General features: G+C 34.5%; 1 protein-coding gene and 1 pseudogene across 3 annotated transcripts in view; both read right to left on the reverse strand.

Annotated features, from left to right (window-relative positions):
- The window catches only part of ISPD (isoprenoid synthase domain containing), a 229,117-nt gene that overhangs the window by 168,455 nt on the left and 49,144 nt on the right, over positions 1–11,518 (reverse strand). The window lies entirely within an intron of this gene.
- LOC112479775 lies at positions 4,750–4,868 on the reverse strand (annotated as a pseudogene).

Consider the following 11,518-nt stretch of genomic DNA (forward strand, 5'->3'; position numbering starts at 1 on the left):
TTCCTCCATATTACTCCTTTCTGTTGCTCTGGTCTGTATCTTCAACAGTAAATGCATTCTTTAGGTGGTACGGTGTTACTTCTTAGCTTATATTTAAGAGTAGAAGATTAAAAAGCTATTAAGCAATGAGTACAGAGGTGGGTTTTCTGAAGGATGAGCTTTACTATAGGGTGATGGGGTTGAGATATTTACTGGGGAACCCCAGAGGTTAGTATTTTTAGGTATTTCTTCTTAGATTAAACAGATTCCTCACTCAAAACTCTTCTAATTTCTATCCAGGAAGGAAAGTCAAGCCACCAGGATACTAGCTAATGAATGGAAAAAGAGACCATGAGCTTCCCCATTCAGCAGTCAGGAGGCATGCACATGGTTTGTTAGCCACTGTTTGGGGCAAAGTGTTCATTCTCTTGACTGAATTCAATATCCTCCCCTATACATAGGGAGCACTGCACCCCACCTGCCTCTGTAGGTGGGGATGGGGTCATATAGTAGAGAAGGTGATTTAAAGATCAGACTGCTTCTTAAAGTTTTCAGCAAACCACCTCACTTTTTCTCCTTCAGTCAGTTCCAGAGATACGTGGTACTGCATTTGGGGGAATTTCTACTGTAGACAATTTTAATTCTTAGCTTTCCCTATAACTCTTATAATTCAGCCTTCTCTTATCTACTGCATCAGTTACTATTTATCCACCTGCTTTCCAGCTATTTGTTTGCCATCGTCCCCTCCCTTAACTCTTATTCTTGTGGCTTTGTTGTTTTTAATCCCTTCCTAGCAGCTTTAATGAGGTTTTAGTAGTGGGCAAAATTAGATACATGTTCAGTTGGTTATCTTTACCCAGAAATAGGAGGATATACATTCTAATCATGTAAATAATTCCAAGTTTCCTTCTATAAAAATGGTTTCAATTTCTATTCCCATAAACAATGTATGAGAATGTAGCAGAGCTGTTAACATGAAGTAAATAAATAGGACTCAGAGGGACTGGAAAACCTCTGAAAAAATATTTTGTGTATAATGCGGTTATTTTTCTGGGAAGATATTACACAAGTTGCAGAGCTTTTATAATACACACAATAAAGTTAGAAACCATTGTTTTATGGTAATTATGTAATGGTCCATGGCTACAAATAATCCCATTACATATCTATCCTTCCAGCCTTAACATTGTTCACAGTATTATTTCTGCAAGGCAGCCTGGGAAGTTTGCCCAACAAAGAACAATATATACATTAGAGAAAAACTAAATCAAAGGCATGCATGCACAGGTTTCTCACTCTGCAGTTACAGATTCATGCTCAGAATGTTTCAAGTAGAAACAAAATAGGCTATCTTACAATTAGGTAAACAATGAACACCTGCATTCAATTTATCATCTGAAAATCAAACATGAAGCATTTTGCATACATTTACATGTTTGAATTATGCAATGTATTTTAGAATTGCATGGGAGACAATTATCCAAGAAGCTTTGTTCTTATAATACATCAGGTCATTTTACGAGTAAATAAATAATCTCAGACTAAATTTATGTAATAATACAAATTCAAGCCTCACTCTTCAGGAAACAAAGTACAAATGATCTGGCTAAAGATAAGATTTCTCTGCGTACAAATTTTTAAATACGTTCACATAGAGTTACATTCCCCAGTAATTCTAAAACCATATTTTTAGCCTTTTCCATTGAACCTCACAATCAAATATTGTGAAGCACAATTAAAAACTAAGAGTTTCACTTGGATATTTTACTCCTCTTTTCTGTATCTTCTTTAAAATAGTAAACTGATCAAAAGTAAGCAACAAAATTAGGAAAAATTAAGATAGCAGAGAAAAGGCAGTTTTTAATTCACACACAAAGAACTGTTATAAGGCTGTTGCCATAATCTTAAGAGAATGAGGATCTCCAATAAATTTAGGAACTATAGAGAAGAGAAGGTCTAGAGCTGGAAATTACTTCAGTAGCAACAGGATTGATGACTTTATTACACAGGCTGGAAGATGCAGAAACAAAGAGGTCTATCAATTAGGCTAAATGGTATCAGTTGGATGTAAGTTACCTTTAGGATATCTAATAAAAGTACTCATAGGAATTGTAAATATATGCCCAACAGTTACGAAAGAAAAGAGGAAAAAGAATGATCAGAAAATTGGGGGAACTTTTATCCATTTACTAAGCAAATATTTATGGAAAATTTGCCAGGCAATAGTCTAAGCACCGAGAAGGATGAGGAAGACTGGGGGGAAACCATAGGAGCAAATGTAACACAGCAATACTGGAGGTGTGCTCACAGACTAGGCTCTATATTTTTTAATTGACACATTATAGGCTGCACAGAATTTAACCTGAGTTCAGTGCAAGCAATTAAAGTTATAACAATCTGCTTTATATTCAAGTCAGACCATTATCTCAATTCCTTTATTGACCAAAAGTACTATTTTAAAACTAACACTTTCTACATAAACTTGTCCAGTAGCCCCTTTATGACTCACTCCTTATACTAATTTTAGTACCTTCAGCTTTCTCTCCAGTTTTCTCATATTTCCCATTATATTTTCAAATCTTTCTTGCCAGGCTTTCATTTTGCAGTCTAGCTTCCCTACTATCAAATCCTGACTTAAACATTACCTATGGAATTCTGTGGCTCCTTTGCTTCTTAAAAAACTGTTCTGTATAGTCTACATCCTTAAACTATGATATAAGTCATAACTAAGAGAGCAGGAGTTAAATCTGCCTGAACACTAAATCCCTGAGATGAATACTAACCAAAAAAAAAAAAAAACAACTATTCATCAATAAAATGTAATGAAGGCCTGATATTTGTAAGAACATGGGTGAATCTCAAAATCATTATGCTTTAGTGTAAGAAGCCAGGCATAGAAGACTATGTATCTACGATTCCATTTAAATGATATTCTAGAAAAGTGAGAACTACAGGGGACAGAAAACACATCAATGGTGGCTGGGGTCTGGGAATGGGGAAAGGAAACTGACATATAATAGAACGAGGTAAAAATGACAGTGTACCAACTTGTAAATCTAGGCTTTAAGAAATCTTGTGTTTCCACATTATTGTACTTCTGCCATCTCCATGAGGAAAGCATGCCTAGATAGACAGCTTGGTCAAAGAAGGATGAAAAAAATGGAGAAGAGGTGTCCAGCATACATACACCTGCAGCGCAAAGTAGAGCTGTCCCGAAGCGGAGCTGCACAGCCAAGTTCATCCAAGATCAGCAGAGCCACAGCTAACCCACAGACCCATGAACATAAACTGATTATCACTGAGCTATTGTCTTCTTGAATAGTTTATTACACATCATTTGTGTACCAATAGCAAACTCATGTCATTATTGAAAAAGTTCTTTGAAATTAACCAAAAAGTAGGAAGAATTCAATGAATAAGTCATCTATAATATAATAAAGGAACTCAGCACAAAAAATACAAATATATGCAAAAACAGAAATGTCAAAATGTTGTGTAAAAAAGCAAGTCATAGAAAAATATTATCAGTTTGATTCTATTCATAAAAACTTTGAAACCCAAGCTATTGTAGATACATCTACATGTGTGTTAAGACTATAGAGGAAAGCAAGAAAATCATTAACACAACATTAAAGAAAATAATAGGAGGAAAGGGAACACAATCAGGAACGGGGATGCAAACAGAAAGAAACACAAAGAAAACATCAAATAACATACTGGCAATGTTCTATCTCATGAACCGGATGATGAAGACAAAATTAAACACCTATTATTTATCTGTAGATCAATCTATCACTTATTGGATTTCGTTAACCAATGTCACTATAAGAAAATTAATTAATTAAAATAAATAAATAAATAATCTACCAAATGGTATATAATACACACTAAGGAATATATTTTATCAAATACATACATACAAAAGCCTTGCTGGGCAAAGAATGGACTGAGATCTGCAAGTCTCTTCCTCACCAGCAGAGAGCTACATTAGCTGTGGCCCCTGGGCAGAATCAACATAGCACAGACAGTTGCAGAATGGTAAGAACTATTTAGCAGGATTGTCTGGGGACACTGGGAGGTTAGCCAGGAACACCTGGATTGCAATGTTCTTCTGTAACAGATAATATACTATTCTGAGAAACTTAATAAATCTCCTTAGCAACAAGGAGTTGAGATATTTCATTTGTTGTCAACAATATAAAACAAGTGAGTGAACAGAGATCAATAGGTAGGTCACTTTTCTGTTCCTTCTCTGCACACTCTATGGATTACACCATGGACCAGCAGAGCATGGCACTGGCAAACACCAGCTCTTCTGTATCATTACACCTCACTTTGAGCATCAGCTTTTGATTTACTTAGACACTCGTGTTCATAAAACTACCCTAGCCCTCGCCACCTCTAGTAGAGATGGAAGCAAATCAATTGTGCACTACTCTTAACAAGGTCTAAAGAGAACGTACATTCTTCTATACAGTCACTAACCTTGTTTTACTTATGAAATCTGCCTATGATATAACAGTTACAAAAGACACTGAAAATTCTAATTTCATCTTTCTTGTTATTATCTAAATAGTAAAAGTGCCTAAAACAATGGGTGATTTTGAATCGTTCCTGAATTTATCTGCTTTTGTTTCCATGATTAGAACATCATCAAATGAGATACTGAACTTGAATTTTTTTTTTTTTAGGTGAGGCAACCCTTACTTGACCTCACAGATTGCAAGGACCTTGTCAGCTTACAATACCTTATTTTTTTTTTATTTTTTATGCCTACAACACTTGGTTTTCCTAGGTGGTCTCCCATCCAAGTACTAACCAAGCCCGACGCTGCTTAGCTTCTGAGATCAGACGGGATCGGGCTTGTTCAGGGTAGCATGGCCGTAGACGGAAATATTTTTAAGTTGAGTATACTACAGATATTGAATGCTTGCCATGCCCTCAATTTTTTAGAAAATGCCCCAGTCTACAGTTCCTGCTAAGGAAGCATCACCCTTGTTTTATTTCCTGTCTTCCTGTCATTCTTTCGCTCCCCAATCCCACTCCATGTATTCTGCTGATTGATGTTTTGGTGAGGACCTATCCCCAGAGCAGCCAATCCATCAGATGATCAGTGACTTAGATCTAGGTGTATTGGCTGATGAAGAATGCAGAGCAAATCAGATTTCACCTGCAAGGAATCTAAACTAAGACACGATGAAAGAATTTGCAAGTTGGTAAAAGTCAAACTTATGCCCTCGTCTTGGAGTTGGAGAGCTATGGCAACTAAAGTTGAAGTGAAACAGAAATCATAAACTCGGTAGATGGAGAGGGAAAAAAATGAATTAATCATAAAGCAACAAAAACCCTAAAAATAATTCAGGTCTCAAAAATTTACCAGTTACCAACCAATTATATTTTTCCAATAACGTACATGTCTTTCTTGGAAAACTTTGAGTCTCTCTTTCTTGCAAACACAAGAGCTAGTCAAGGAGGTTCTGTGGACACTGGAAAATTCCAGGAACAATAAGATTCCTCTCTAGAGGCAATTATCTCAAAATTCTCCTGAAAGAGTGATGACTGTATAAGTACAAAAGCATCAATGATGGTCATTTGCAAATATGGCAAATTATCCAAAAAACCTTCTCCAAGTCAAAATGACATGTATCATGCTAAATAAACCCTGCAAAAGTGCTAACTAGGTACCCTTCCACAACACATTGGAAGCCTCCGGAGTCTCAGCCCATCATGAGCATGAACACTGAGAGCACCCTTTACTATGCACAGTGGTTTTAGGATATGCTATATTGTCAGACATTCAGAGGATTCCATTTTTCACTTTAAAGTAAAACATGTAGAATGGAATAAATACAGCTTTCACACAACCAACATCAAAAAAACTGGTGCTTATTCGTTTTAGGGCAATATTTTGGTAATATACAGTAGAGGTGGCAATACAATAAGTGGTAGTCTGTTCAAAAACTGTTAAAAATTTAATCTTTATACTCGAAAAGCATGCTCTCAAAAAAACCTTTTGTAACAGATTAAAATAGGTTTTAAGTAAAAAAAAAAAAAAGAAAGAAAAAAGTTTAATGACAGCACTAAGGACAAAACATAGGACTCCTACCCACCGTAGTTCATAATCATCTGAAAAGAACTGTATTCCCTCCCTGATTATTATTATTTTCTGAATGTTGACATTTATTCCCTGCTATTCAATGTAAGCAAGAGCACATTCACTCTCCCAAAAGATTATCACGATATTAAACAGACATCTAACAGATACAGGCCTAGATTAAGTACCAAAAAAAAAAGGAAAAGGAAACAGCTCTCTGATTAGTTTTCATTATGAAAAAAAAACATTGAGAGTAGGAAACACATGCAGATATTAAGAAAGGAAATCCACTTAAAATGTGGATGTCATGAGATCAAGAGAGATCATCTATCCCACAAAGCCCATCACAGAATAACTGTTTCTCCAGGGAATCCTCATATGGGCAGAAAATTTAATAGCCATCAAGTACATATGAGCTAAATTTATCATAATTTTTAGGAACTTGGACCACAAAAAAAAAAAGCTGAAGCAATATTCCTGGAAAAAAGTGATTAATCTATGTTAAATGCACTTAATCAATTCTGCATGTTATGTTTTGAAGTTAGAAGATTCAAAATATAACTAAAAATAGTTCTTGCTTAATGTTGTGGAGTTTGTTAAATTGTGTGACTTCTTCAGAAAGTATAATGCTTGTGAAAGAAATCAGGGTGATTACACTGAAGACTAGAAGCTACCTATCTGATTTGTCTTTTATCTATCTCGTGGTGCACAGCAAAAAGGTATAACAAACTTCACTGATGTAACTCCAAAGTGAACCAAATGCCATCACATTTGCCTCAGCCAGCACCATTTCTGGTTGCTTTGCTGCAGTGTCAAAGAAAAAACAGGAGTTTGATTCTTGATATCTTTCCAATAAAGCGAAATGAATTGGAGTAAGACTCTCCAGTCATTTTCATGTTTTAGCATTGTCTCATTTTTCCTAAAAGAGTAAAAATATTTCATATTATTCCTTCAATCATCTACCTGAAATAGCGGTTCTTTTACTTTCTTCTGTCCTAAGAGTGGGGAGAATTCCAACTCACTCTAGGTCAAACTCTGATTACCTTCAAACAGATCTCAGCTTTGAGGAAAAACAAGGGAGGGCGGCTGAGACTCAGGATATCAAGTGACAAGGACCCTTAATGCTTTTGTTCAGACTGCATCTTGTACTGACAGAAAAATGGTAAACAGCAAGGGAATAGCCATTGGAGAGACACATATGTTCTGCCGAGGGTAAAATACTCCTCTTATACATTCAATTTATTAAAGAACTGTTTCTAAGTTAAAAAGAAGTTTTCATCTTAAAATTAATGCTTATTAAGAAAATGTATATATCAATATATATAGGTTTATGTCAATACATATATGTCTACATATGATATAGTCACTATATTGATGTCTACATGTCAGTATAGTCACTAAAGAGGAAGGGGGAGCTCTTTAATTTAGCAATAAAAGTGTAACATGCAACACACAGTCACTCCCTCTTTCTATGCACAGAAGGAGAAGCTCACCACACCTGACCAAGGTGTACCCTGTGTCATTAACTTGCTACAAAATGCCAGGCCATATTCTCCATCACACATTGCCTTCGCCCAAGGCTAAGATAAACTCTGCATAATGTTAGTCTTTTTTCTCGGTTCTCCAAAAAATTCAAAGGCTTAAAGAAACTTCTTGATTTAATTTCTCTCATATCTAGTATTTTTTTTAAAGCCACATATCTATTTATCCTCAGAGGTAGGTGACATTATTGAGACACACCTCCACACACTGTGAAACCTTTAGGGAGAAAACATCTTCCAATATGTCGAGGATAGTTTGAGGGTTTGTTTGTTTGTTTGTTTGTTTTTATGGTTTCCCCTAGTGTAGTTTATTCTTTATATTATCTTATTCAGTCTGCCTTAATTTTTAACCAAAAGATTAAAAGTTACTTATACAATTAGTGTTTTCGTTTTCTTCAAATACCCAGAAAGGAATTGCTAGATGGTATGGTAGTTGTATTTTTAAATTTGAGGGTAACTTCCATACTGTTTTCCACATCGGCTACACAAATTTACATTCCCAACAACAGGGTTCCCTTTTCTCCACATCTTTGCTAACACTTATTTCTTGTCTTTGTGATAACCATTCTAACAGATTTGAGGTGATTTCTTAATGTAATTTTGATTTTCACTTCTCTGATCATTAGTGATGCTGAGCATCCTTTCATATACTGCTGGCCATCGAGAAATCTTCTTTGGAAAAGTGTCTACTCAGACCTTCTGCCCGTTTTTTAAATTGACTGTTTGGCTTTGCTACTGAGTTGTGAGTTTTTATATATTTTGAATATTAATCCCTTATCAGATATATATGATTTGCAAATGTTTTCTCCCATTCAGTAGGTTGTCTCTTCATTATGTTAATGGTTTCCTTTGCTGTGCAGCGGCTTTTTTACTATGATACAATCCCACTTATTTATTTTTGCTTTTGTTGCTTTTCCTTCTGCAGTCAGATTCAAAAAATCACTGTCAAGACCTATGTTAAGGAGCTTACAGCCTATGTTTTTTTCTAGGAATTTTATTATTTCAGGTCTTAATTTTCAAGTCTGTAATCCATTTTGAGCTAGTTTTTGTGTATGGTGTAAAATAGTGTTTTATTTTTTTGAATGTGGTTCTTCAGTTTTCCTAGCAACATTTATTGATGAAACTTTTTTTACCATTATACATTCTTGACTCTTTCATCATAAATTAATTGGCTATATCTGTATGGTTTTATTTCTGAGCTCTCTATTCCGTTCCATTGATCTATGTGTCCATTTTTATTCCAGTATCATACTGTTTTAATCATAATAGCTTTGTAATATAGTTTAAAATCAGAGAACATGATGCCAGCGGCTTGGTTCTTCTTTCTCAAGATTGCTTTAGCTATTCAGATTTTATACAAATTTTAGAATTTTTTGTTCCATTTCTTTGAAAAATGTCATTGGAATTTTGATAGAGATTGCATTGAATCTGTAAATTTCTTTGGGTAACATGAACTTTTAATGTTGATTGTCCCAGTCCATAAGCACAGAAGATCTATCCATTTATTTGTGTCTTCCTCAATTTGTGTCTTCTTCAATAAATGTCTTGTCATTTTCAATATATAGGTCTTTCACCTCCTTGGTTAAATTTATTGCTAGATATTGTATTCTTTTTGATGTAATTGTAAATGGGATTATTTCTCTTTCTGAAAATTTGTTATCGGTGTATAGAAACACAACAGATTTTGCGTATTGATTTTGTATCCTGCAACTTCACTGAATTTATTTATTAGCTATAACAATTTTTTGATGGAATCTTTAGGATATACTATATATGATATCATGTCATCTACAAATAGCGAGTTTAAATTCTTCCTTTCCAATTTGGATGCCTTTCATTTCTTCTTCTTGACTAATTGCTCTAGCTAGTACTATATTGCATATAAGTGCTCTAAGTGGGCATCTTTGTCTAATTCTCTATCTTAAAGGAAAGACTTGAATCTTTTCACCATTGAGTTTGATGTTAGCTGTGGACTTGTCATATATGGTCTTTATTAAGTTGAAGTATATTCCTTCTATAATCACTTTGCTGAAAGTTTTTTCTATCACAAATAAATTTCGAATTTTGTCAAATGCCTTTTCTATATCTATTGAGATGGTCGTATTATTTTTATCTTTGGTTTTGTTAATGTGGTATATCACACTGATTTGTGAATGTTGAACTATACCTGCATCCCTGAAATAAATTCCACTTGATTATGGAGTATGATCCTTTCAATGCACTATTGAATTTGGTTTGCTAAAATTTTGTTGAAGATTTTTGCATATATGTTAATCAAGGTTATTGGCCTGTGATATTCTTTTCTTGTGGTGTCCTTGTCTGACTTTCGTATCAGGGTAATGATGGCCTTATAAAATGAGTTCGAAAGTGGTTCCTCCTATTCTATTTTTAGAAGAGTTTGAGAATTGGTATTAATTTGTCTCTGAATGTTTGGTAGAATGCAGAAATTTTTAATCTAAGATTGCTTTCAGAGTACAATCAAGCTCTCCACTGCCCTCAGATTGTATACACGCAAGTAATATGTGATTAAGAAAAACAATTAAAAGCTACATTTCTTCTGAAGGTAATTAAATTATACATGTGTGGAAAATTTACTTCTTAGAGGTACTGCTTTAGATTGTACCCAATCTTTTCTTCTCTTTCGTAAACTTTATAGCAACAAAACAAACATACAAATAATTCTAAATACATGTGGATGTATGTATACACACACCCATACAAAAAGCCATGGCTTCTATGGACAAATTAAGCCTTAATTTCTGTATTTTCATGCAGAATCTCTTTAGTTAATAAAAACAAAAGGCCTAAATAAAATGCAATTCTCATTTGGTTGCAATCATAAAAGACATTTAAAAAAAAAGTTCCTAGAAACCATGATGTCAGCCACAAGTAAAAGAAATACTTCATTAAACTCTGGGATAGTCATATCAGATCAGACCAAAAAAATATTCTTGTTTGCGTCAAAAAGTTTTCAATAGCTTTCCCTGAATTTAACAATCAAGAAAAGGTAAAGTTAAGTCACTGAGGATAAGCAGCTGAAAATCACTTTATTTCTCTATCTTACAAGTGATAAACTGTGAAATCATATCATGTTAAAGGTCACGATAAAATGCACTTATCCACTACAAACACATATACACATACAAATTATCAAATGTCATATGTCAGGAACTGCAAAGCAGTAAGAATCAATTCACTGCATTCAAAGTTTTACAGCACAAAAAGAAATTGTGTGATTTTGTAAATTCATGAACACCTCATTATTACCTGCACTATTTATATAACACAGCTTAGCAAAAATAAAATTGTTGTACACAAACTAGTTTCTCAGAATGTTACTACCTATGATCCACAGAAAATGTTCCTTATGCTAATAAGGAAATGCTAGTTTCAACAAAGTTCAGCAACTTCAGCTCAGAGACTGTAGTTTACTAATAAGTATGTTAAATATTCAAATGGAAGATATTATTTCTATCATTTTCCAAATATATTTCACCATGAGACCTTTTTTGATAACTTAATATCATCAGGAACAATGTTCCATGGAACTCAGTTTGTAAAATTAGGATTTAATCCAACCTACCTCAGCTTTTCCACATTTTTCTGCAGAATATACTCACAGATTCTGTCTCTTTTGTTTCTCTCCCACTCCCTGTTTCTGTGTCTGTGTTCTTTTTTCTCCCTCTGTCTTTATCTGTCTGCCCTTCCCTATCTTTCTTTCTCCTTTCTCTCCCGCTCCCACATCTCTGCACCTGTTTCTCATTCTCAATCTCTCTTTTAGTCTCTCTGCCTGTTTCTCTCTCTCCCTCACTCTCTCTCCCCCTTCTCCCTCCCTTCCTCTTCTTCCCTCTAAAATCTTTTATTTGTTCTCTTTCTCTCACTCTCATACACATAAACACACACA

The sequence above is a fragment of the Pteropus alecto genome, unplaced genomic scaffold (genome assembly GCF_000325575.1).
Source record: "Pteropus alecto unplaced genomic scaffold, ASM32557v1 scaffold21, whole genome shotgun sequence".
Lineage (NCBI taxonomy): Eukaryota > Metazoa > Chordata > Mammalia > Chiroptera > Pteropodidae > Pteropus > Pteropus alecto.